Source organism: Ambystoma mexicanum, chromosome 14 (assembly GCF_040938575.1).
Source record: "Ambystoma mexicanum isolate Mex_15411 chromosome 14, UKY_AmexF1_1, whole genome shotgun sequence".
Classification (NCBI taxonomy): Eukaryota; Metazoa; Chordata; class Amphibia; order Caudata; family Ambystomatidae; genus Ambystoma; species Ambystoma mexicanum.
This window is the reverse complement of record NC_090940.1, coordinates 139,861,373-139,888,941: the sequence shown is the minus strand read 5'-3', so window position 1 is coordinate 139,888,941 and position 27,569 is coordinate 139,861,373. Positions and strand designations below refer to the sequence as shown.

The 27,569-nt window shown below is 49.6% G+C and overlaps 1 protein-coding gene across 3 annotated transcripts in view; it reads left to right on the top strand.

Moving 5' to 3' along the window:
- The window catches only part of MTA1 (metastasis associated 1), a 1,118,686-nt gene that overhangs the window by 726,040 nt on the left and 365,077 nt on the right, over nucleotides 1–27,569 (top strand). The gene's annotated exons all lie outside the window — the stretch shown is intronic.

The following is a 27,569-nucleotide window of genomic DNA, read 5'->3' as shown; positions in this document are numbered from 1 at the left end:
TCTAAGCACTGTATAGCTCCCTGTAACATTATAACTTTATGCATGTTTCATCGAATTTCCATGCAAAAAATATAAAGTGTTTATATAACTAAACCCTATTAGATGAAAGGGTTTTGATGCGTAAACACTTTGCACTTTATGTAGGGCAATTCGATGAAACATCTTTCAATGTAAAAGATTTGATGGAACGAACCCTCGATGGAAAAACTTGGATGGAAAGACTAGTAACCACATGGGACGGACGGTCTATCCAACGATTTGCTAAAAGCAAATCCAGCGTTATAGGCGAATATTTTAACTTTAATTTTTAATCAAATTATTATGGCCAAACAAATCCCACAGTCTTGGGGAACAGTGATTATTGTCTGATCTTTAAAAAGGGCAATTGCCGTTTACCTGAAAATTATCACTTGATAGCCCTTTTAGATCCTCCAGGGAAAATATTTGTGTCATTGCTTTTAACTAAGTTAAAGGTTTGGATTTCAGCAATGAAAGTATACGACTCCAATCAATCAGAATTTGTTAAGGGGGTGAGTACATCAATTGTTTTTTATGTTTATAAAGCTAAGGCTTTTAAATCCAAAACCCCCTTCTATTTGACTTTTATTGATTTTAAAATAGCTTTTGATGGCATCCTGTGAGGTGCTCTATGGAAGAAGTTGAAAGCTTGGGCTTGCCTGGACGATCTGCTGGAGTTGATTCAGGGCCTGTATGTAGACACGACAATCACCATTCGGCTTAACCAACAGGGTGACCTCTCTCCCCCGATTTCAACTTTTAGGGGATTGAAGCAGGGTTGCCCCTCGGCACTAGCACTATTTAATCTATTTCTATTGGATCTTAATTTGCACCTAGAAGCTACTTGAGCATTTCCACTGATCATTGGTCTTAGTGAGGTTTATTTCTTAGCCCCGTTGGGTTACTGAGGCAATTATCAACCTACTGTTACGCTCACCTGACTCCCACGGAGGCGCTGGCCTGGTTCACGCTGCTGTGACCTCTTCTAAGGTGATGCGCAGAGTTCGGAAGACGGACTGGACCGGGCCCCCAAATCTGGCTTGCCTGGCTCGCAGAAGTATCCTTCTGTAGGCGAAAATAGGGGATTAACTGTCTGCGGGGTAATGCAATCGGCCTCCCACTTTCCCCTCTCACCCTCCTCGAAACCCTTCTGTGATTTCTCGTAGCGTCTCACCTTAGGGTCTGGAAGGACGAGCTCTCCATCCTGCTTCTGATGCAGGGGCGTGTTGGTATCCAGTTACTTCACTGGATTTTCGGATTGGTGTGAACCAAACTTGCTTGGCTTCCAGGTAAGTTTTTTGATAAGAGGTTCCCCTTGTGTTCATGCATTAATGTACTAATGCTAGTGTCTTTTTCCCCATAGGGCCCGGGGTACGGAATGCCGAGGAACAGGCACCGACCCGAGATGAGAGGTGAAATCCTTGTAGCAATCAGGTAAGTCTTTAATGAGCGTTTTTTGGTAATGTCTTGTCATTCGCTCATTAACGCTGATGTCCCTTTTTCCCCTTAGGGGCCGGGGTCCGGAAATGCCAGGATGGGGCGTGGACCCGAAATGAAGAGGGAATGAATCAACAGGTAAGTCTTAACATGGAGATTTAGCTTTCCTTATTCCCTTCTCTCTCTCACCTTTTGTTTTGGTCTTTTTCTCCCTAGGCGCTGGGGCGTGACTGCGAATCCGGATGATCGCTGCTGAACATGGAGGCGCCCTGTAAAGGTGAGTGGAATGCGGCGCTGCAGCGATCGACGCAATGAGCTTTTAAATTAGTCTTTTTTTTCAGGATTTGACGGCGAGATGTCTCCGGGATGCGGATTTAGCAGGTAAGGACTTTTCCTTCTTCTGTTCTCTTCTTCTCTTCCTTTGCAGGTGATCCAGGATGCTGGCAGGCGTGGCAGAAGTCAGGATGCAGGAGCAGATACGGTGAGCGTCCAGCTGCTAGATGCAGAGCAACGCGAAGCACGTGTGGCTGTTCGGGTGGGGTTTAAATAGCCTTGGAAGAAGTTCCAGGTATGTATCCTTCCTCCAATCAGGTATGTATCCTTCCCCGACCACGCCCGGATGGTAAATTAGTCCCACAGGTAAAGTAGTTCCTTTCAGGCCTTAAGGAGGCCGGGATCCTGCAGCATGGTCTGCATCAGGTAAGTGCACCCAAGCACTCCCATAATGAGCCTGGCGCCTATGGCGCCAGGACTGATGTCTTTTATGACCCTGGCGCCATAAGCGCCAGGACACTGTCCAAAGGGCCCCTATATGGGGTTGCTGGGTCCTTCCTTGGGGACTGGATGTCCGCTTTCGGGGACGCAGGGCTTGAACCGGCTCCCCGGGAGCGGGCATCATGACACCTACGCCATAATCTACAGTTGAACCATCAAAATCTCGAAGTCGAGCGCGATGAAAATACAACCTACTAAGAAGGGAAATTTGAAAGACTTGAGATGGTCTCTGAGCTGTAACCCACTTTTAATATGATTATCGATATCGGGGATCACCAATAATAATAAACAAGGTGAATCGCCTCGGGTCAGAAGCTCGCTCTGCAAATGACACCATTAGCTGCTCAAGCTTCCCATTATTAATAAAAAAATATGCTTTGTATTCTGTATGCCCTTTGTTTTATGAGCAAAAAGTGGTCCTGATAATTACATATTGGGCAGATACCTTAACAAACTCATACGTGGTGAAATGGCAATATCTTGAAGGTATCTTTTGGAAACGATTGTTACCACTCCCCAAGAGTACGCCAATTGTAATTATCCGGTGTGAGCTGTGACTCCTTTCTTTACAGGGCATAATCGCATGGAAGCGTCTCACTTTTTAGGAAAATGTTGGCTGGCTACCCCACACTCCTGCTTTGATAACATTAAATTGGCAATGGAAAGGGAGGGTGTGGTTGAAACGTGGAAAAACAATTGTAGACTATGTATGGAAGAAGCTGTGACTCTATGGACATTTTGCTGACCAACCCTAATAAAACTAAAGAAAATCTTTGGGTAGCAGACTGGCTTTCCACTCAAGCTATAAAATTGTAAAAAATGTCCCGGTACAACCCAAAGTTTTTAATGTGCTGCCTAAGTACTTAGGGATATTTCTGAACTTAAATTTCCGAAACATATTTTTAAGAATCGGGTTTAATGTGATTTTAACTCAAGATTTGTTGACGATTCGATCGCATGACCCTTTGTTTGATGCAAATTGTCGATTTTGTCAGCGGGAGAGGGAAACTTTGATCCATCTACTAGAAGATTGTACAGCTCTGAAGGAGTTAAGGAATGTCTCTTTTGATCAATTTAAAGCGGAGTATAGATTGTTAGCAGTTGCATGAAAAAGGATTGAATATTATTTTAAGTGGACGTTCTACCTCACTTACAATAGCAGCGTGGAAATATGTTTTATTAGTGAATTTAAATTGATGTTTTAAAAATTGTACGTCTTATATTGATGAATTTGTGATTTTATTGTTAAGCTGGGGAGGTATTTATGTTGTATACAGTGGATCTTAACAATGACATGATGATGTTAATGTTTAATTCTTCTGCCTTGTATGTGTTTGTTTTCTTTCTGTATTTGATATAATGGGTCCATGTTCTAAATTGAACTTGTTAGGGAGAATTCTCAGAAATTTGATAATTCCTCAGTACCTTAGAGACCACCAGCACTTTTGCTGGACTCTAGAACTTTTTAATTTTCAACCTGGAGGAGTTTTGTGTTTGTTATTGTTTCTTATTGTGTTTTGGTACCTTCCTTCCAGGAAAGGGTTAACTTACCCTGCATTGGGGGGTTCAAAAGAACTTACCTGCTTAAAAATATTTGTGTGATTGCTTTTCTTATTCTAAAACCTCTTTACTTTGACACACATCTCAGTATGGATCTAAATGTACCCGTGATATATTAATGTCCACAGTGTCCTAGCTATTTAAGTCACCTGAGGGTGTAGGAAGTGTCTTGTTTGCCACCCCAAATGGGTACTTGCTGATTTAGAGAAACACTGAGTGTGTATTTTGAAGTGTATTTGTGTGTTACTATTATATTGCACCCTCTGAAGAAGGCTTATTCAAACTGACTGTTAAATAAATTAATAATTGTTTAATCAAGAAACCCTGTGTGTAAGTGTGAATCTCTGTGTAACCACCCTACTGCTCACATTGACCCCTCTTGAGATGAGCCTGGCTGCTCAGCCACACTACCAACCTGTCTAGTACAGGCTTATTATACCAAAGGTTGGGTTCCTAGTGTCAGGAGGACAAGGTTGTAGTGCACCCAAAGGGTACTGCTCCAAATCTTGCTAACAGAACCGTAAACCTAATAATAAAAAGGGCCTTGTGCCTAAAAGTCACAGGAGCCACAATGCTTCCCCCAGAATGTATCTGTAGCAGGTACGTTACTTGAGTTGGTGATTGTTCAAAAGAAGAGATGCAACAAAGATACTAGGTAAGTCAAATGTGTTTTTATCTTTCAGATGGTGCTACCAGGTTTGAAGACAAAAAGGCGGTGGAGTGGAATGACAGGATACAAAGATATTTTTTTCAATGTTATGCTATTGAGGAAGGTGGGGGATAAATGCTTTGCGTTTACTCCCCCCCCCCCCACTGATTTTCCCAGATGATTTGATGGGTCGACTGGGGGGCCGCTGGAGGTTGGATTTCCCGCTGTTGCTTCTGGTGAGAGATGCCCTGCAGCTGCGGGTGCAAGGATTTTTCTGGTCGAGTCGAAGACATATTTTAACTCTTGGCGATGGAGAAATGCAAGATTCACTGATGCAGCCCTCTTCAGGACACTTCACAGGATGGGGGGGTCAAAAAACACGCACACAAGCACACGCGGCTGGGACACTGACATTAGTCTGGAAGGTGACTTGTACGACAAGCTGGCAACCACCAAAATTCTGGGGGCACACGCAGAATGATGATGGTGCTAGCAAGGTAGCCCTGTAGAGAGCTGGACAGTCCACTGGGTGGTGCAGGGACACTTGAGAAGACTTACTAACGCTTTGGTATCTTTCACTCGATAACGCCAGCCGGTCTCATAGTTCATTCACCGGTAGCGCTTGATACCATTCGTCCAGTGTTTCCTTGAAGCCAAGGCTATCGGCACAGCACGGATTGCCTCCTCCCAACTCCGTTGTTCACCCGAAGGAGGGCTGGCCTTCACCTTGTGCATTAGCGAGGAGGTTTCCTTTGAAAAGTCTGTTCAACCTTCACTCTGCAGCTGGCCGCACCATGGCCCTTCTCTCGCCTCTTGGTCCTTTCTCATCTGCTTCCCGGGTCGCCCCAGTTTCACAGGATCTGTTCACCGGCCGCTTTGCTGGTTCTGCTCGCCTTCTCTCCTAGGTGCTCTTATGCTTTGCCTTTTATCCCAGTGGGGAAAGTGTACATGATTCAGGTGCGAGTCATCCGGATTAAGTGCCTGACTCACCCTGACCCTGATATTGGGAGATGTCAAACGGACTGGTTGTGTGTGAGTCTGTCTTTCCCTGAAGCACTTAATGTGTGCAGCAGAGTATGTGTAGGAAAAGGTGGTGCGGATAAGGTTCCTGGATAGTATATAGAATGAGGGTGTTCGAGGGGATTGTGTCCTCCGATGTATTCCACATCTATGACAGTAATCGCCACAGCTGTGCTGCTTCGTAAACATTTCCGGCATCTGCATCCTGCGTCGATGACGTCGATAAGCCCCTTCGAGGACCTCCTCCGACGGCCGACGTCACCGGATGTTATATGTAGGACACACACATGACGCCGTAGCCTCAGTTCCGTTTTTTCCGCGAACATGTTCGCTTCGGAATCTCGGCACGCCTCGGTTCTTCTACCTGTTGAATCGGTTCTTCGTTCTTGGTTTATTGTGAGAATCATGCCTTCGACTTCTTCTACCCCGAGGTCTGGCTTCAAGAAGTGCAGCGACTGCGGTTCCAAGATGTCGCTTACGAACCCGCACGACGTCTGCCTCTGGTGCCTCGGCGAGGACCACGCCAGTGATGATTGCGATGAATGCCAGTTTTTGACGTCGAAGGCCTTGCGGGAGCGGTAGAAGAAGCTATCTGTAGGTTGGGGTTCCAAACCCCCGTAAATCCAGATCTGCTGTGCTTTCGACCGACGATTCGAGGGGCGACTCTCCGTGTCAGCGCAAGTCCAGGGGGGGGTCTCGGTCCCGGAGTGGTTCCTGCCATTCCTCTGCCTCTTCTAGGCACTCGCGAAAGCGCCGTCACCGATCGCCTTCCTCGTCCGAGGACTCCGCCAGACGGCGGGTAGCTTGTCCCAACAACCATTCGTCTCCGGCGGAATGGGACGGAAGGAGATGATGGCGATTTTCGAATCGCAGGTTTCCCTTCCGTCCTTGCCTTCGAGAGAAGCCGGCAAGGAACACGCTAGGGCCACTTCTAACACGCCTTTGGGCTCAGGTGATCGACGCGATCATTGGGAGCCGTCGAGGTCCTGATCGGACAAGGTGGGTCGCTTTTGCCATGCCCGCTCCAGGTCCCGGTCCTCAACGCCCTCGAGACTGTTGGAGCCTGTGAGGCCTTCTAAGAAGGCATCAACGCCATCGATGCCATGTCTGTCGGGGGACCCTCTCGGGGCACTGCCTCCGAGGAAGTCATCGACGCCATCGGAACCGAGGCCGTCGAAGGATACACTCGGGGCTCCTACCTCAAAGCCGCTGTCGAAGCCGTCAGCGCCTCGCTCGGCGTCGACACCGATTCCATCGAGGCCCTCCATGCCTTTTGAGGAGGCTTTATCGGAGGTGCCCCAGGGACCGGTGTCAACCCTGAGGAAGGCCCTGAGTAAATCAGTGAAGCCTGTGTTTGAACCTTTTACTCTACCCTCATCCAGGGATTTCTTCCAGCCTTTGGATTACATCTCAGAGGTGGATGAAGGGTCGGATATAGAGGGGTTTGTTCCTCCTGAGGTTCCTGATGACCTGTTGTCTGGTCATAGCCAATTGGAAGACCTTCCTCAATCTTTACATGACGCAAGTGGTCTTGATACCTCCCCGTAGGTTGTGTTTGGCAGGCCTGAGCCTGGTACACATGCTGACTCCTCGTACAGGCGCCTCATGCCGAGGGTGACTGAGTATCTGGGGTGGTCTGCTCCACCTGTGGATTTTCTGCAGGATGACCTGACCGATATCCTTGACCAAGGTCCACCCACTGACCCGGTGTTGCCATTTCATATGACCTTACAAAGAAGGGTGGCAGCGGCTTGGACTGCTCTGGGGAGTCTTCCGGCAGTCAATAAATCTTTACTGAAAAAATACTGTCTAGCCAGTGGCGACCCCAGCTACTTGTCCACGCACCCCACTCCGGAGAGTTTGGTGGTACAGGCGGCTACGGGCCCAGCAAAGCAGGCGGCGTACCCTACAATCCCTCCTGATAGGGACGACAAACGCTTTGACGGTTGGGCGAAGAAGGTATTTTCTTCTGGGGGCATGGCTTTAAAAGCAGCCAACTCAGTTTGTGCCCTTGCAAGATTCACTCACACTCTGTGGAATTGTGTTTCTTTGGCGGCTGAACATATTCCCGAAGGGGAGGAACGGGATGGTTTTCTTGCCCTCTTTCAGGATGGCAAGGATGCCATGTGTGAATCCGTTCAGTCGGGTCTGGATATGGCAGACTGTGTCAGCCGGTCCATGGTGGCAAGCACCGTGATGCGCAGGTGTGCTTGGTTACGGAAGTCGGGGTTTGCCCCTGACGTACAGTCCCGGCTTCTCAACATGCCCTTTGAGGGTGACCATCTTTTTGGCAGCAAGGCTGACGAGAGCCTTGAGAGGTTGCAGACCTCCAAAGCTGCAGAGATGTCGTTGAGCGCTGCATTATGTCAACCTCCGCCTTTTAGTCCTAGGAGACAGCAATGGAGTGGAGGTTCCTTTCGATACTACTCTTCCTTTGTTGGATCGAGGGGAGCTGCCAGTCAAAGGGGCCAATGTAGGAGTACCAGAGGTGGAAAACAAGGTACTCGAGGTGCCAAAACCGCTTGGGCAGTTGCCAATTTGCCCTCAGGCACTGCCGCAACCGCTTCCGCGCAGTCATGAGGCCATGCCCCATGGTTCGCCGATTGGGGGGAAGGCTGGCGCAGCATCTTGTAGAATGGCGTGCCATTACTTCAGATGTTTGGGTTCTGGAGATCATAGCCCAGGGCTACTGTCTTCCTTTCCGGCAGAGGCCTCACGACAATCCACCGGGGAAGCTCTCTTTGAAGAGTCCGGATCCGCTCCTTGTGCAGGAAATCATATCCCTGCTGGAGAAAGGCGCCATTGAACTGGTGCCTGTAGCAGAGAGGAACAAGGGATGGTATTCCCCATATTTGTTGATCCCGAAAAAAGACGGGGGATTGAGACCATCATGGACTTGCGTGGTTTGAATAAGCTCCTCAGGAAGGACAAGTTCAAGATGGTTACTCTCTCTCAAGTCCTCCAGGCCCTTCAACTTCAGGACTGGTTGGTGTCTCTCGACCTCAAGGATGCTTACTTTCATGTGCCGATTCATCCCATGCACACCTGAGGTTCGCGGTTGGCGACTCACATTTTCAGTTTCGGGTCCTGCCATTTGGATTGACCTCCGCCCCGAGGGTCTTCACCAAGCTCATGATGGTGGTGCAGCGTATCTCAGGAAAGGGGGGGATTCATGTCTACCCATACCTGGACGATTGGTTGATCAGGGCGCGCTCTCCAGAGCTAGTCCTGGATCATCTGTCAGTCCCCTGCCACTCCCTTCACAGGCTGGGATTCTCCCTCAACTTAAAGAAGTCCCACTTGACACCTACCCAACGGCTCCAGTACATCGGAGCAGTGCTCAACACATCCCTGGGGCAGTGTTCGCCTCCCCATGTGAGGGCTCACCACATTCTGCAGATGGTGGACAAATTTCAACGTGCCCAGAGTCTCCCGGCGTTCGAGTTCTTGAGATTGCTCGGCCTCATGGCATCCTGCATTCTATTGGTGCCAGAAGCCAGGCTGCGGATGAGATCTCTGCAGTGGGCACTCAAGATGCAGTGGTTGCAGTTTTCCGGCAGGATGTCGTAACCCGTTCAGATTCCGCCCTCGTTCGCCCAGTTCCTTCTGTGGTGGGCCATCGAAGGAAATCTGCTCAGAGGGGCTCTGTTTTGGCAACCATGGCCGGAAGTGATGATCGTTACGGCCTCATCCCTCACGGGCTGGGGAGCTCATGCCAACGTGCTGACGGCCAGCGGTCGTTGGTCTCTGTTCGGAGTCCAAACTCCACATCAATCTGTTAGAGCTGCTGGCTGTCAGGCTAGCCCTGAAGGCTTTTCTGCCATCTGGACAGGGGAAGAATGTCCTGATTATGATGGACAATACAGTGGCCATGCACTACCTCAACAAAAAGGGTGGGGGGCAGGGTCACTTCCACTGTGCAGAGAGGCGATGCAGCTCTGGTTCTAGGCCATCCAGCAGGAAATTTCGATCTTGGCAGTTCATCTGGCCGGAGGCGAAAACGCGGCGGCGGACGCTCTGAGCAGGCAGAGCACGGTCTCTCACGAGTGGGAGCTGGATCAGGAAGTTCTTTTGGAGATCTTCCCCCTTTGGGGGACCCCACAAGTGGATCTCTTCGCCACAAGTGTCAACCGGAAGTGCAAAATGTTCTGCTTGCTGGAATTTCCTCCAAGAGGAGCCTTAGGGGACGCGTTCGTAGGGGAGTGGTCCTTCCCACTGCTGTACGCATTTCCTCCAATCCCCATCATTCCGCAAGTGTTGCAGAGGTTCGGTTCCCGAATGATCCTCATTGCTCCGGCATGGGCCAGGAGAGCGTGGTGCACGGACCTTCTAGACATGTCCATCTGCCCGCCACGCCGTCTTCCTTACCGAGACGATCTGCTCTCACAGGAGGAGGGTCGAGTTCTCCATCCAGAGGTCAAGTCTCTCAGCCTTCATGCTTGGTATCTGAAAGGCTGAGATATAAGGATTGGGACCTCCCTGAAGACGTGATGGAGGTGTTGCTTTCGGCCAGAAGACCTGCAACGAAATCCTTGTACCGTTGCCATTGGAAGAAGTTCTGCGACTGGTGCAGGGTACAGAATGTGGATCCTTTCCAATGTTCCATTCCTTTGGTTCTGTCTTTTTGCTTTCTTTAGCCCACAAAGGCCTGCAAGTAGGTACCATTAAGGGTTACCTGGCGGCGCTGTCCATATTTAAGCGCTCGTCTGAGGAATGTTCATATTTTAAAATCCCTTTGATTTCTCAGTTCCTGAAAGGGCTAACTCATGTGTTTCCACAGTCGCCTTTCCAGGTGCCGTGATGGGATTTGAATGTGGTTTTAAAGTTCCTGATGGGAGCTCCGTTCGAGCCCTTACATTCTTGTCCATTGAGACTGTTGTCCTTTAAAACTGTATTTTTAGTTGCGGTTACTTCCGCACGCAGAGTGAGTGAGTTGCAGGCACTTTCAGCCAAACCACCTTCCACGGAGTTTCATAAGGACAGGGTTGTCCTTAGGGTTCGTCCTTCTTTTCTTCCGAAGGTTGTGTCGGATTTTCGTTTGAGCCAGAAGGTAATTTTTCCGGCGTTCTATCCTCCGCATCCTGGTAAGGAAGAGGAGAGGCTCCATAGGCTGGACCCTAGGAGAGCTTTGAGCTATCTTTCACGGATGTCCCGGATCACAATGGACGATCAGCTATTTGTGGGATACGCTGGAAGGCGTCTAGGTCAAGCTGTATCTAAGCAGACCTTGTCCCGATGGATCATCTTGACAATCTCTGAATGCTACCGTCTGGCTGGTAAGGACCCTCCGGTAGGCTTATGGGCCCATTCTACTAGGGGTGTGGCTGCCTCTACTGCTCTGCAAATGGGTGTTCCCATTTGTAACATTTGTGAAGCAGCCACATGGGCCTCTGTCCATACTTTTGTAAAACACTACTCCCTGGATTCTATCCATGGGCAAGATTTGGCCTTTGGTAAGGTGGTCCTCTATTCTGCAATTTGATTGGGCATTCCAAATTTTAAATTCTTTTCCCACCTCCATACGTTGGTACTGCTTTGGGAGTCTGTCATAGATGTGGAATACGTCGGAGGACACAATCTCCTCGAAGAACAAGTTACTTTCTTGCCTGGTAACGTTCTTTCGATGGGATGTTCCTCTGACGTATTCCACATCACACCCTCCCAGCCTGCCCCTCTACAGAATTTCTTATGCGATTGCAGCTTCCGTTTCCGCAAGGCTTTCTGTAGTCATACTGGCAGAAGATTGGTGCCACACGTTCTGGGAAAAAACTACAACTGAGGCTACGTGCGTCCTATTTATAACATCCGATGACGTCGGCTGTTGGAGTAGGTCCTCGAAGGGGCGTATCGACGTCATCGACACAGGACGCAGACGTCGAAAAATGTTCCGAAGCAGCACAGCTGTGGTGATTACTGTCATAGATGTGGAATACGTCGGAGAAACATCCCATCGAAAGAACGTTACCAGGTAAGAAAGTAACTTGTTCTTCTACAGCGAAAGGGGTGTAGGGATATTGCACCTCTCCCCCGGGTGCCTCAGTCCCACTCCCCATGGACCCCCCCCCATCTAGGTGATCCTCCCATACTGGTCCACCCCCAGGGTCTAGATCCAACAGCAATGACTGTGCCCCAGCCAGCTGGATGACAGATCCCAAAGGACCAGTCGATGAGACACCCTATGGTTTCTCACAGGTGATACAAAAGTATCCCTTCCCCCCTGAAGCACTCCCTTGTGCACCCGCTTCTTTAAAAACCCTCTGCCGACCCTTCCTGGCTGGCTAACTATCGCCCAATCTCCCATCACTCCCTTCCTGTGCAAACTCCTGGAAAAGCTGGCCATTTCCCAGCTTAATCTTCACACTGAATCTGTGGTTGTCTCCATGACCATCAGTCTGGCTTCAGAGCCTCCAGAAGCATGGCAACTGCTCTCCTGAATATCCGTGAAGACCTGCTATCCAACGTTGATTCCAACACCCCCTGTGTCCTCATCTTACTTGATCTCTCTTCTGCCTTTGACGCAGTCAACCGTGCCATCCTGCTCAACCGTCTCTTTGATATCATGGGTATCGCTGACAAGGCGCTGGCTTGGCTGACTTCTTTCCTCTCCGATCGACCCTCCCAGGTCCAACTTGGCTCCTTCCTCTCCTCTATCTCTACCTGTGGTGTTCCCCAGGGGTCTAACCGCTCTCCCTGGCTGTTCAACCAATACCTGGCACTTCTTACCCACCGCATTGCTGCTTTCTGCCACAACTTTCAGTGCTATGCAGATGAAACTCAACTCATTGTCAGGCTCCCTTCTGCCACCTCTTCTCCTGCTATCCAGGAGTGGTGTGACGCCAATGATCTCTGCCTTAAGGCCAGTAAGACTGAGATTCTCCTCATCGGCACACCTGCTACCTCCTTTCCTGGCACTCTCTGGCCGGCCTCTCTTGGCCCTTTTCCTGCTCCCTCCTGTGAGTCTAAAAACCTCTGGGTCATCTTCGACTCCACACTTTCCTTCTCTCCTCACATCTCTGACATCTCTAAGAAGTCGCACTACCAGCTGCACCTCCTCAGAGGTATTCTTCCTTTTCTCTCCTTCCCCCAGAAGCTCACTGTCTCCAGAGCTCTGGTTCTCTGTAGGCTGGGCTACTGCAAGATCCTCTTTCTAAATCTGCCTGCCTCTACTCTCCGCCCTCTGCAACTCATCCAAAACAGGACTGCGAGACTTGTCCTTGGCCTCAATCCCAGGGATCGTATCTCTCCAGGACTGAAAGCTCTCCACTGGCTCCCAGTGGTGGTGAGGATTAAGTTCAAAACCCTCTGCATTGTCCACAAGGCCTTCTGGGGCCGCAATACCTCAAACTCTTTCTAAATGTCTTCCTTCTCGAGCTCTTTGCTCATCCGCCTCCAACTTCCTCAGGGTCAGTCGCCTCTCCAAGCAACGAGCTGGTGGTAGATCTCTATCTTCTGCTAGGGCCTCCCTCTGCAACAGCCTCCCTGCCTCTCTGAAACTTGAGGACCATCTCTGGTTCCAGAAGCACCTCAAGACCTTCCTCTTTGCTTCTGCTTTCTCTCCTCCTCTCCCATGCTGATCTCCTTGCTGAAACTGCACTGGTTACCTAGCTATCCTCTGATCTCCGGCCCAAGTCCCCTCCCCGCCAGTTGTGTACCTGCTCTGCCCCCCTGGCAACCCTTGGACTCGGAGTGTTTCTGTTTCCCTACAGCCCCCTACCAGCACTTGACACTAGATGCCTGCACTTACCCTTGCCACCAGCTGGGCGCACTTTTATTTATTGTCTTTATTTATTTTACTGTTATCCTATGTACTGCACTGCCACCTCCCGCTTTCCCCTGCACTTTCTCTCCCCCCCCCCTCCACTTTTGCGATCTCAAAGTCACCTGGCCTAGTAAGATTGTTGTCCGTCTTCCCTCTGTTCACCCTCCCTTGCCTCGTTGCACCTTGAAACATTTGTGTATAGGCGTGTTTTAAATGCCATATCATATCATATATCATCCCCATTGCACTGCATTGTAAGATGCTGTGTGCAATGTGAGAAAGTTACAAAAAGATAAAGGGGAAACATAGTTTCACTGTATGGTTAGTCTGAAGGAATGATCAGTTTCCCCATAACAAATTAGCAAAATGCAGAGGAAGTTGGAGGCTTTACTTCCCTTCAAAAAATCAGAACATGTTCAAAAACAAAGATAAAAGATTTGGGGTCCAATGAAACTTTGAAGGGATAATTGCCAAAAGAGAAATCTTTCCTAACCGAAGGGGATCACCAGGGTTGGTGGGAAACGCAAAGGTGGCTAGGGATGGACTGGGAAGCCTGGGGCATCCTCCATAAACAGTATAGTAATGAGGAAAACCACTTTCTTAAGCCTACACTCATGTGGCAGGTTTATAACCACAAATCCTTATCTGTCTGCACGCACACACACATTAACATTGATTGCATGGAACATATCCCAGGGTTGCTGCATGAATCACTGCAGCATGGAAATGTAATGGAGCAACCAATGTCAAAGCAAGTGGTATTGTCGTCTTATGTCAATAATAATGTGGCTTCACGTGGTGTTGGACTGAACGTCACAAACATTGTAAAGGCATACAAATGCTCTAACCAATAACAAGGGCTATGTCAAGACCGCAAGAGCACCAGACACAACTCCTTCCTGACCACAGAAGCCGAATGGAAGTCGACCCTTCTATCTTGGTTGGCATGGGTTCCTGGTTGTGAATAACAGGTAACAAGAAGGCACCCAATGGGGGGAAGCAGGGTTAGGGAGAGGTTGTGGATGGGGTAGGAGGGGGGTAGGGAAACCATTAGGAGGGTTAGGAAACTTGATTGGATAGGGAAGGGGATTAAGGGGAAAAGCATATCATAAGTACCCACCCTGGACACTCTGGTCTCAACACCGTACAAAGCTAGGGGTAATTTGCCCGTGAGTGGTGATTCCGGCTGCATAGGCCTTCATGAACCAATCTAGCCCCCAAGGCCTCACAGTACCCCCCTTCTTAGGGCTCATCCAAGGTCCTGGTTTGTCCAGATGCAAACAGTGAAATAGCTCCACCAATCTTGGAGCTTGAACAGCTTCTGCCGGTTCCCATGAATTGTCCCCTGGTCCATTTCCCACCCACTCAATGAGATACCAGTCGTATATATCACACCTCATACTCTTCCTGTCCATCATTCATAATCACCGGAGGCTTCTGGTTCTTGGCATTAGCAGCTGCTGGTTTAACTAGAGAAACATGAAAAACGGGATGTATCTTCATAGATGAAGGAAGCCTTAACCCCTTAACTGCTGAGCTTTAATCAAGTCTATACAAAAAGGATTAGCATGCTCACTTAAGGGGTTAACTGAACCGCCGTTCGGGAGACCCTTTTCTCAATGACATACGGTCCAATGAACCGTGGCAGAAATGTACGTGCCCCAGACAATTGTATATGTTGCGTAGACATCGATACTTTATTCCCCACAATGTACGTGGGACCCTCCTGTCTTTTCTTGTCTGTAATATTTTTTATAGGACTCCTTGGCCATGACGTGCCATCCGCCTGATCCAAAGAAGCTCCAGCTTCCGCTCTGTAACCGCAGGTATCATGCTATGCAAAGACATCACCCCTGGAAGCGTGTTTAGTTGATTTCTGCCCGTACAAACACATATTTGGCGACATACCCAAAGAGACGTGATCCGTATTGTTGTAATAAAATTCTGCTAACCCTACGGCCCGAACCCATGACTCCAACCCGTATTGCATCATAGTTTAACTTTCTCCATCTGACCCGTCGGTCTGTGGCTGGTAACTTGGAGAGCGCAGGAGATTCCTAGCATATCACAGAATGCACGCCACAATCTGGACGTAAATTGAGAGCCCCCGGTCAGACACTATTGACCGCAGTAATCCATGTAGCCTCACCACATGTCATAAGAACAAAGCAGTTAATTCACCAGCATTCGGCACCCCAACACATGGAATGAAATGTGCCTGCTTTGAAAAATAATCCACCACCACCATTATGGTGTCGTATTTCTCCAGCATGGGGTCTGGCATGGATTCACATGCTCATAAATATTCCCCGTCGTCAAGCTGGGAATCCTCAGTAAAGAAAAAAATCAGTTTCATTTCTGAACTGTCTTTTTCTTAACAACCAATCTCTGGTCTCTGCGTCATACTGTCCCCAGCCAATGACTGCCCCCAGCCAATAAATGCCCTCTATCTAAGCCCCTCCTGTTACAGCCATCTTCAAAATTTTACAGCACGTTCAAGTGTTGGGAGTCCGTTACTCACTGCTCCATAAATAGGTCAGGAAGATAGATAGATGACCTTGGAGACGATGTACACAGGAATCGATATTCAGCCTCCAATTCCAGCTCCCATTAGTACAAGACTCCGGCTTCCTCAAGAGAGGGGCTCTTCTTTACAACGTACCTCTCTGCTGTTTCAATTGGAACAGGCAGAGATGTCAGTTGAATAAAAGAGCGGGGAGAACACACACCGCCAATACCAAAGCTGCAAAGGAATACAAAGATATTAGACAGTGCTGAGAAAACAAGTAAGCAATCAAGCACAGTATGGGACAGGAAATACCTAGGCAGGGATTGGGGTGGAACTTTCTCCGGAATGGACCTACAAGTAAAGAAGTAAACCCTAATGAGTGAATTATAATCTAATGGATTCTTTCTATAGAGAGGTTTAGGCAAAACTACAGACCTGAATTGTGGGACTCGCAAGGGTTAACGATTTCCAGGATTGGAGAAAACGAAAGGAAAAAATAATAAACAGGGAAGTTAGTACAGGGAAGTAAACCCTGGCGGCACGAGGGTCACGCTGGAGCCGGGTTGGTGCAGGATCAGGAGAGCGTCAATATGCACTTTCAAAATAAGGTCATTGAGTGTTGTAGTTCAATAAATGTCCCAAATCCAGTAGAGAGGAATACCAACCGAGCAGTCAAAGATGGCGCTGGTAGAAATAGAAGAAAAACAAACACAGTTGGTTACCTGAAACACACGCTTCCCAAACGAAGCTTGAAGCAACTGAAGAGTTGCGAGTAACTGCTGACAAATGAGTTGCAAAGACAGCAGGAGCAGGGAAGGATAATCCAAGTAACGCTCTGTGTCAAATACCAGAAGATCACGACAATGATAAGAGCGTAGAGAAGGCAGTCGAGGGGCAGTCCGGGTCGATACCGTAGCGGTCTAAGAAGTGCCAATGGAATAAGACATAAATCCAAAAATTCGGGCAAGGGTCGGAACCAGGAGATCAAGTTGGGATTTCGTGACAAGATTTCACGAAGGAAAACGGACATAACCGCAAATAGTAAGAACACTAATTAGCAGCAACAAGCCCCCTGGGAGACGGTAGTTTTAAACCCATAAGGGGGGCGTGTCTTGTACGTCCTTCACGTATGAGACGTGTCAGCTGACACGGGATCCGCTGTAGCTTGTACAGACGCCATGGCAACCTGTATCTGCTCCACAAAGGAGCCTGTGAATGCAACGTACGCCGCAGGGATGTTTATCTCTGCCGAAGTGTAACAGAGTCCTTGTGCTTAGCTCTCAAGCTTTTACTGTGTTTTTTCGCTTTTTGGAAGAGTTTACTCTATTCTTCATTCAATCGAGCCTTGTGCTCCATCGATTTACCTTCCCCTCAAGGGCGAATTTTGTTTAGTTTTTTCGTGGAGGATTCCAGAAGTTTCTTCAAGGCCTACGCTGCGTGGAAATGTCGTAGGAGAAGGATTCGACCCCCCTCTTTCAAGATTTGTTACGACTGCGGCTTGCGGAATGTCTTCTCGAACAACAAGCATTCCCAGAGCCTCTACTGCATGTTCCCGGACCCAACGCACGTGAAGAAAGACTGTGCATTTTGTCAGGAGATGGTGCCCGTACACTGAAGGATCGCCATAGGTGGCTCAAGGAATGGCTACAGGCCAAGGCCCCTGCTCTGGGTGGGTCCCCGCGGCATGCCTCCCCTGCTTCCAATAAAGCTGAACGGTCTTCTAAGACCTTTGAGGGCGCTTCTTCCATGGGGCCCCAACAAAAGGCTAAGCACTGCAAGTCCACTGTCACTGGGAGCGCCCTTGCGACAGGCTCCTCCGCGTCCAGGGCGATTAGAGCGTCTCAAGCGGCTTCGATCACCGCCCAACACTCGGGATCTTCGTCAAAGAGGAAGTCGGACCATCCGGGCAAACTCAAGGAGAAGCCCAAGACGGGCCTAGCGGAGAAGGCCAAGGGGGGGGATCAGGGCGCTGACCCTCCCCCTAAGGAGAAGGCCGTGGCGTCGACCAAGGCCAAGCAGGAGCTTTTTTTCACGAAGGTTGACTAGCTGCAAACAGAATTATGCAATCACGGATAAGGAGTTGTTAGCTATGAGAGCGGCTTTTCAGGAGTGGCAGAACTATCTGATGGGAGATCGCCATCCAGTAACAGTGTTGACTGACCACAAGAACTTACAATTCCTAACAACAGCTAAGACCCTAAGTTCACGGCATTTGCTTTGGTCGCAATCTTTTGAGGAATTTTATTTTGTTGTCACCTACCATCCAGGGAAGAACAATGAGAAGGCTGATGCCTTGACGAGACAGGAAAACACAGAAGTCCCAGTTCAAGAAGACCGAGATATAATATTTTTGGAAAGGATAGTGGGGGTGGTGACCAAGGATAACTTGACTGAGTTTCGGAGGAGCTACTCAGTAAAGGAATTGCAGGAATGTGAAACCAAAGATGTGTTGAGGACTATACGAGATGGGTTGCCATATCATGCTGGTAGACTGTACAACCCTACAGTACCCATAAGAGAAAAGGCTTCGTTTTGGTGCCTCAAGTCCCCTTTGGCTGGTCAAGCTGGGGAGCAGAAGACTAGGAACATGTTAGGAAGGTACTTCTGGTAGCCAGGAATGAACAATGATGTGCATATTTACATATAATGGTCTGACACTTGCATAAAGTCCAAGGCAGATCATTCCAGGAGGTCGGGTCTGTTGAAGCCCTTGCCTACTCGGAATGAACCTGGACACACATCAATGGATGTTTGTAACCGATCTAAAGGATGTGAAGGAACAAGTTACTTACCTGTAACTGTTGTTCTCCAGCATGGGTCTGGCATGGATTCACATGTTCATGAATATTCCCCGTCATCGGGCTGGGAATCCTTGGTAAAGAAAAAAATCAGTTTCAGTTTCATTTCTGAACTGTCTTTCTCCTAACAACCAATCACTGGACTCAGCGTCATACTGCCCCCAGCCAGTGACTGCCCTCTATCTAAGCCCCTCCTCTGGCAGCCATCTTCAGATTTGGTAGCACGTAAAGTGGCAGTAAGACCAAGCGAAGAGCCGCAGAGGGGTAGGCGGGAGGGTGCGCATTAGAATCCATGCCAGACCCACGCTGGAGAACAACAGTTACAGGCAAGTAACTTGTTCCTTCTCCAGAATGGGGTCTGGCATGGATTCACATGCTCATGAAGAATACATAGCAGTACACATATGCACAACCATGGGACGTGGCAAGGCTCAACATAAGCATCTCTTACATCCTCACCAGGCTCACCTTCAAGCGAACAGGGTGTGCAGCACTGCTTGGCCGACTCTGGACTCCTCCCTGGAATCCCTGTTGATGCAGTAGAATTTTGTGAAGGTGTGTGTTGACCTCCACGTAGCAGCCCTTCAAATGTCCAGCAGGGGCACACCAGACAGGAACGCCGCAGTTACAGTGTTTGCTCTGGTCGAATGGGCTCTCGTACGGCTAGGCAAAGGTCTGTTCGCCAACCAGTGACAATGGGTGATGCAGCCAGAAAGCCACCTGGAAATGGAAACCTGGGAGAGGGCCTTCCCATGGTTCACAGGGCCAAAGTTCACAAAAAGTTGCGACGTCTTCCGGAAACTTTGTGCGGTCCACATAGAACTGCAGCGCTTTAGCCACATCCAGCGAGTGCAAAGTCCTTTCAGCTGGTGATGAAGGCGTCGGAAAAAACACAGGTAATACCAAGGGCTCATTTAGATGAAAGTCAGACGGCACCTTGGGCATGAAGGAGGGTTGCGCCCTCAGCACCACCCTTGTGTCGTGAAAAGTCAAGTAAGGTGGCTTACAGGACAGTGCCTGAATCTCACCCACACATCGTCCAGAGGTGATGGCCACAAGGAACGCTGTCTTCCACGAAAAAAACTTCAGCAGCACTGTATGCATAGGTCCGAATGGAGGGCTCATGTGCCTAGACAGCACCACATTGAGGTCCCACGCGGGGGCTGGAGCCTACTCCGGCAGGAACAAACAGAGCAGTCCTTCAACAAACTCCTTAACCAGACGGTGCGACCATAACGACGACCGTCCCGGAGATCTGGTGAGATTTTAGTGTAGACAATGCTCTGGCCTTGGAAAGCACCTCCTTGCAGTCCAGTGGGAGATCGTAGCCTCCAAACTCTAGCGCTGCAGAAGCCAGGCCTTTAGGTTCAGCGATCCTGGGTCGTGGTGCAGAATTGCGGCTCCTTCCCTAGTGAGAAGATCTGCAACCACTGGAAGCTTGACTAGAGGGGACGCTGACATGCTGAAAAGGTCCGGGTACCATATCTGCCTCGGCCACACGACGAGGATCTCCTGCACCGGCACCGTTTGATTGATGAGTCGAAGAGGCAACGGCACCAGAGGGAACACATACAGAAACAGGCAGTCTGAGGGTAATGAGAATGCATCCCCCATGTTCCCCAGCTCGGGAAACCTGCTGGTGAACCTCTGGCACATGGTGTTCGTTGCTGCCATCGCAAACACATTGATCTGGGGATTTCCTCATCTGCGGAACAGGTGATCCACTTGGTCCTGCCAAAGTTCCCATTCGTGGCAAGAGCGCAGCTCCCTGCTGAGAGTTGGCAACGGTGTTCTTCACTCCTGCCAGATAAAACGGGATGAGGAACATCTCCTGGGCTATGGCTCTTTAGAGAGCGCCGGGTATCTGGTGACCCCCCGCTTCCTGATGTAAAACATAGTGGTGGTATTGTCCGTGAAGACCTGCACCACCCTGCCCTTCAGGGACGGAAGGAAGCACTTGAGGGCCCAAACACTACTCGCAGCTCCAGCACGTTGATGTGCAACGTCTTCACCTCCGGCAGCCACAAGCCTCTTGCGTGAAGACCTCCGGTGTGAGCTCCCCAACCTTTCAGAGAGGCGTCCGTCGTGACCGTCTCCTGGTACGGTGGGGTCTGGAAATCTGCACCTCCGGACATATGTGTACAAACTCCCCACCACCGTATCGCTCGACGGGAGCTCTCGTTGAGTGTGATCTTGTCCTTGAAGCTTCCTGACACTTATATTCAACAGTCGTCGAGGAACTCCTGTAGTGGACGCATCCGTAGCCTGCATAGTCGGATGATGTACATGCATGATGACATCATGCCGAGCAGGGACTTGATGGTCCTCACCGTGGTGACCTTCAGTGCCAACAGCCGTTGCACCTTTGACCAAGATGGCCACTATCCTTTCCTCCGACTGAGACGCCAAGCACGACACTGTCGAGTCGGGATCCCAGAAACGGCGCGTCCTGTGATTGAGTCAAGCAGGGCTTTGCATAGTTCACTGAGAACCCAAGATCCGTCAGAAGGCGGAAGGTCCTTGCCGTGTGGTCGACGGCGATGTCCTTTGAGCTGGCCCGAATGAGCCAGTCGTCCAAGTAAGGGTAGACATGGATCCCATGTAGATGCAGCTGCACCGCCACCGGTTTTTAGAAGAAAACCCTTGGCGCCGACTTCAATCCGAAGGGAAGGGCCTTGAATTGGTAACGCTGCCCTTGAACCACGAAGCGCAGAAACTTGCGGTGTCCCTTGTGAATGGGGATGTGGAAGTAAGCATTCTCCAAGTCCAGCAACAACAGAAAGTCCCCCTTGTCGAGACTTGATTGTCGTGAAGATTAGAGGAGCCTCTGTCCCCAAGTACCACACAGGGAGAGATAATATGACTCTCTATGCGATCCTTGAGGCCACAGGTGGGAGATGCTGGAACGCCAGAACCTCGTAGCACTGGAAACCCCAAGGCCGCTGTAAGGCAAACAATTATTAGTACAAACAATCACAGTTGCAGTATACAAAACGGACTAGTACTGTCCAGGAAGAAGCTTACCTAAGTGTAGTAGTAAGGTCGCTGAGATACAGCTACGTGGGGGCATGTGAGCAGCACCTTCAGATGATGGTAAGGGTGACTTGGGACGGTGGCCAGAGTAGTCACCAGTTGCTGAACCCACCTGCAGTTGCTGACGTGGAAGATGTGGTTCTACGCAAGTTCGCGAGAAGTAAAAATCAATCCAGGGAAGAACAAAAAGAAGTCAGGTATGAAAGTCCTGAGGTCAAAACAGCCAGATATCCACAAGAAAAAGCACCAAATCCAAAGGGAAAGCCAAAAGGAGTCCATAGTTCAAGGTCCGAGTTCGAGTAATCCAAGAATCAAGACTGAATAGCAAACGCCAAACAGAGTCGTGAAGAACAGCTGTGAAGCGATGTGTGGTCACGGGAACTCTGCTTTTATACCGTTTGGTTCCTAGTCACATGACCCAAAACAGAATCACGTGATCGGGATCTCCTTGTCACGTGATCCGGAAGTGAACGTGACTGCCTGACCCAATGCGCCACGGCAGTTGCCAATGCAGAAATGGATACAACCGGGACCGAATGTGACTTCTGCTGTGACGTAAGGTATGAACCCCAAGCTGCTCACGCGGCCCCTGTCCTACATGTGTACCAGATGTTGGGATTGGACGTGCTGTGGGGGGTCTAGTGGGCGTGTGGACATGATGCAGGACACCCCTCTTCTAGCTGCCCGAGCACATGCTGAAGAGTCACCATCCAGAACTTTTGGGACTTGATGTATTTGTTTATACAACGGATGTCTAGGATGGGCTTCCAGCCACCGGTCTTCTTTTTCACAAGGAAGTAACGAGAGTACACTCCGGAGCTTCTTTGGGACAAGCTCTTTCGCGCCCTTTTTCAGCATGGCCCGCACCTCCAGCAGCAGCTGAGGCACGTGGTTTTCCTGCCAGGCCACCGGAGGTATAGGGGGGACACTTCCATTGAAATTCCAGGGTGTGTCCGTGGGCGAGAGCATTCAGCACCCAGCGGTCAGTGGAGATGGTCTTCCACAAGCTGACGAAGCTCACCAGGCGGCTTCCGACAGGGGTGCACGGGTGGTGGCCCGACGCCACGGCCGGTTCAATCCTGCTTGGACGTGCAAGGGCCACCTTGGGGACCCTGGCGACAATGACGTCCTTCTCCAGACTGGGCACGGCCCCAGTTATCCTGGCCGAAGAGCGGGAGGGTTGACGGTAAAACGAGGCACCTCCACTGAAGCCTTTGGAGGATCCTTTGGATTGGCTGCCTGAGGTCCGAAAGGACGGCCGTTGCTGTTGAAGCTTGCGCAAGGCACGAGCCGTCTGCGTGTCCGTCTTGATGGCTTGAAGAGACTCCTCTACGGCCTTCCCGAAAAATTGTCCCATTGAAGGACAAGTCCAACATCCTCCACTGAATGTCTTGATAAAAACTGGTGGTCCTAAGCCAGCCCCGCCGACGAAGGCAAACGCTGTTGACCATTTGGCAGAACCCCATGTCGGCGATGTCGTGGCCACTGTAATGGCGTGGTCCGACGCCACCTCGCCTTCCTGCAGAATCTCCAAAGCTTCCGACCTCTTGTTGTCAGGAAGGAAGTCCAGAATGGGAGCAATCTTGAACCACAGCTCCCAGTCGTAACCGCCACAATGGCGAGAGCGTTGGTGGCCTTGATGGTAGTTGCCGCAGAGGAGATAACACGTCCCCCCATGGCATCTAACTTCTTCCCCTCACTGTCTGGGTGTTGGAGGCTACCGAACAGGAGGAGCCCGAAGACGACTTCTTGGCTGCTGCTGACACCACAGAGTCCAGTGACAGTTGAGTCTGCAAGCACTTGGGCGCAGAGTCTGGTACCCTGTACTTCTTCTCATAGCGGTCCCTCTTCGCCGGGGCTGTGGAAGGGTTCTTCATGAGGGACACTCCCTCGTCCCAAAGGTCATTGAGGTTTGGGACCAAATACGGTCTTCCTCTTCGCCTCAGGGCACTGATATAGGAAACCCTCTTCCTTTTTCTGATCAGGAACGAGCTGTAAGAGCTCGGAAGCTCTGAAGATCATGGCGTGAAATGAGCCCATCTCGTCGGGTGAAGATCTGGGAGGTTGCGATGGGAGGTCCCCCAACCCGGCATCGTCTTCCGTGGCAGTGCCCATCGTCACTGTGTCAGGATCCGTTGCATCCCTCGGGAGAGGGAGGCGAGGGGTGGCAAGGAGGTGGAAGGTGAACTTTTCTCTTCTTGGCCGGTGGTTCCCCCGTGGGGTCGCCGGTGTAACAGGCAACCTCGTCCGGATCTCCGAGTCCAGAGTATGCAAAGCTGAAAGAATGTCCACTGAGATATCTCCAGGTGGCCGCTTCAGCGGCTGTGGCAACGAAGGCAGAGGTGAAACCGGTGTCTGCGGTGTAGGCTTGTCGCCCAGGCCCACAACGCCTGCTGTTCCTCGTCGCTCTCGTCGGAATCCTCGCTGTAGGGCCCGCTCTCGACGTTCCTCTCCTCCTGGATAGTCTGGAGGCAGGTCAGCTCCACCTAGGAGGAGATATCCGTGCCCTGGAGGGCTACAGGCCGCCCCACCCCTTTCTCTGTGACCATAGGGGACGGTTTAAAGGAAATGACTGGCATCATCTTCTGCTGTGTTTTCTCCATGAGCTGGAAGGAGGACTACCTCCCGGTCGGCAGGGACACTCTCGCTTTCGGGGTTGCGTCCTGCAGATCCGCCACGGTGGCCTTCTTGAGTGACAGCACTACCGCTTCGATGGGATGCCGGGCCTTCGTCGGATGTACCTGGGCCTTCATGGGCCAGGTTCATGACCCCTTGAGCATCGGTTGGGAAAGGATCGCCATAATGGCTAGATTGGAAGCATTTGTTTCCACTTGGAATGGTTTTTCCAGATCTGGATGCCGCAAAATTGAAGCTTTGGTAAAAACAGTCTTTAACTTTCTGAAGGCTTATTCCGCTTCCTCATCCCAGACGAACCTAGTCACCTTTTTGAGTAGCGGGGTTATCGCAGTTGTTGGTATGTGAAACGTTGACATGAATCTGTGAAAGAAATTGGCGAACCCTAAAAATTATTATACGTCTTTCACACATTGCAGAGAGGGCCACTTAGTTACCGCTTGCACCATTTTGTCATCCATGAGCACCCTGGTTAAAGTGAGTTTAAAACCCAAAACCATTACCCTAGTGGTATGCAATTCAAATTTTTCCCATTTAGGAAATAGTTTGTATATTTGTAGCTGTTGAAGCACTGCCTTGATATGGTAAACATGTTGCTGTAACATTTCCCAGTAGATGAGTATATTATCAATGTACACAAATGCAAAAACACTCCTGTATAAAATGAAAGAAGGCTGCTAGCAGATTACACAGTCCAAATGGCAATACCAAGTACTCAAAAAGGCCACATTTGGTACAGAAGGCTGTCTTCCACTCGCCCTCGCCCACTCAAATCAAATGGTATGCCCCTATCGGATCCAATTTGGTGTATATCTTGGCTGTCCTTAGTTAATCAAGTAAGGCAGATATAAATGGTAAGGGGAATGTATTCTTCATGGTAACTTTGTTTAATGCTCTGTAATCAATACAAGTTCGCAATGTACCCTCCTTCTCTGGTACAAAAAACAAAGGCCAGGATATAGGTTACTTGGAATGCCAAATGAACCCACATGCCAACATATCTATATACTGTCGTTAAGTGTTGGGCTTCCTTTTCTGAGAGAGCATAAATCCGGCTGCATGGTAGTCTCGCCTTATGCTCAAGATTAATTACACAATCATATGGTCTATGCAGTGGTAATGACTCTGTCACAGCGCCTTCCACTAGGAAAGTGGGGGTGGGGAGTCCAAAGAGTCCTTCAAATGTGAAACACACTAGAGTCAAACGTTAAGGTGCTTTCACCCCAATCAATTGTTGGGTTATGCATTAACAACCACTGCATTCCCAAAATCAAACCAAACTGGGGTGCTGCTATCAAATCAAAGGTTTGTTTCTTCTTGTACTGATAAACACAACATTCTGATTGGTTGAGTCTGAGTGGTGATTGGTCCAGAAGTTAAAAACGAACCATCCACCACTCTAACAGGGTAAGTCACCTTGTTAGAAATTGTGGGTAACCCCAATTACGTTGCCAGCGTGATATCAAGAAAGTTTATCCCCAAATCCACCATAGCAGAGACTGTTTCCTTGGTGCTAGCAAAAAACAATGTCACAAGTAAATACAAATGGGGTATCTTATTTTGGACTGTGTTTGTAACTGTGTTTGGGAACTCGAGTGCTATCGGGCTCGGTGTCGTCGTTCCCTCACCGACCGAGCAACCTCTTTTCCTGGCTCTGCCTTTCACTTGTCTGTACTATGTATTGGAGTGTTTGGACAACCAATGGGTGGAAGAGGGTTACGGAGAAGTTGTGGAGGGAATTGGGGAGTTAGGGAAACCGGTAAGAGGGTTAGGAAACTTGATTGGATGGGAAAGGGGATGGAGGGAAAAAGCATACCATTAGTATCCACTCTAGATACCACATCACACTAGCAACTACACAACATGCCTAACTTCATAACTGTGAACAAGAGCCTAGCCTTGTTTCCTGGATCCACAATGCCCACCTGTGTTCACACTCCTGCCCTCCCTTAATCAAAGGCACCTGCAATTCCCTTTTAGCATAGTTGCACAAACATCTCATCACAAATAACTAACAGCATAGAGCAAAAACATTACACACTGAGCACATTTAGCATGCAAAGATAGTGGCCATATTGGTAGCAGCACATAGAACATGTGGCAAGCAGCACAAACAAATATAGACACAATAGCATATGTTTGGAGTCTGACAGACGTTCATGTGGAAACATTTATTGCATATCCTTTCAATAACAAGCCTTTATATATTCAACCCGTTGTCTGATGAACATCTCCTGTTAACTTCACAGGGTTATGGAAGGTATTGCATATGCATACAATGTCCATTTGCACTATTCACTTATCTTATGCCTGTGGAACCTTCCAAGGTCTCCCCAGGCTCTGTCGCTCAAGCAAAGAATATTGCCGTCAGCGAGAAGAGAAGACGCTCACTGCAACTTCAAGTGCTGCGGAGCGATCAAGGTAAAAATGCCCGCCAGCGGGGGAAAGCGGCACCGTGCACTGCTCAGTTCTCATTCACTTTTAGTCCTCCGTACGGTATGTGCTCCTTGGCCCATGCCTGCACACCATACAATCACCAGCAAGTAGCATGGGCCAAGAAGGAGCTAAAAGCATACAAACCCATGACGTCCGGGTCACGTGCATGGAGCCCCATGCAACGCAGTTTGTCAAGACTTGCGAGTCGCGAGGAACAAGGATACCTCCGTCCCTAAGCAGCCAACAACGAGACCAAAAGACACTCGCTGTTGGAAGATTAGGGCCACAGGTGGAAGAAACAGGATACCCAGGGCTTCCGGATGGCTGCTGCAAAGGAAAGGGGCAAGTTAGGTGATGGCAACAAGATAAGCAATGTGTTATATGTAGGAAACAGTAGGCACACCTACCAGAAGTCGGGAGATAGAGTATCCTAAATGGTAGGGTGATACCTGTTCCCTCAGCGGGCCGATACAACACACAGGGGCACTGGGAGGTAGAAGAAAGTGCCCTTACACCACGCTGGCACCACCTGTAGCTTGAGGCATGTGACTGATGGAGTGTCACAGGAAGGCAAATCCAGGTCAGCTGATTAAAAGCGGAAAACTGTAAGAAGTCTGTAAACAATCCGAAGTCAGAACCAGAATGTCGATCTGCTGGCGTAGGGAACCAAGAACAATCCGTGAGCAATCCGAGGTCAGAACCAGGAGTAACAATCCCAAGGCATAGCACAAAAGGGTAAGGCAAACAGGAGTCTGTAGAGCGAGGTCCAGAGGTCAAAAGCACAAATAAAACGAAGTAAACAGGAATCCAGATCGTACGCCACATGCTGTAAGAAAACAGCTGAGAAGCGTTGTGTTGCTGGGTAGCATCTGTTTTATCCTGTAACTTCTGTCACGTGAGCCTGTTGATCACGTGATGCATCACATGATTCAGTGACTGACG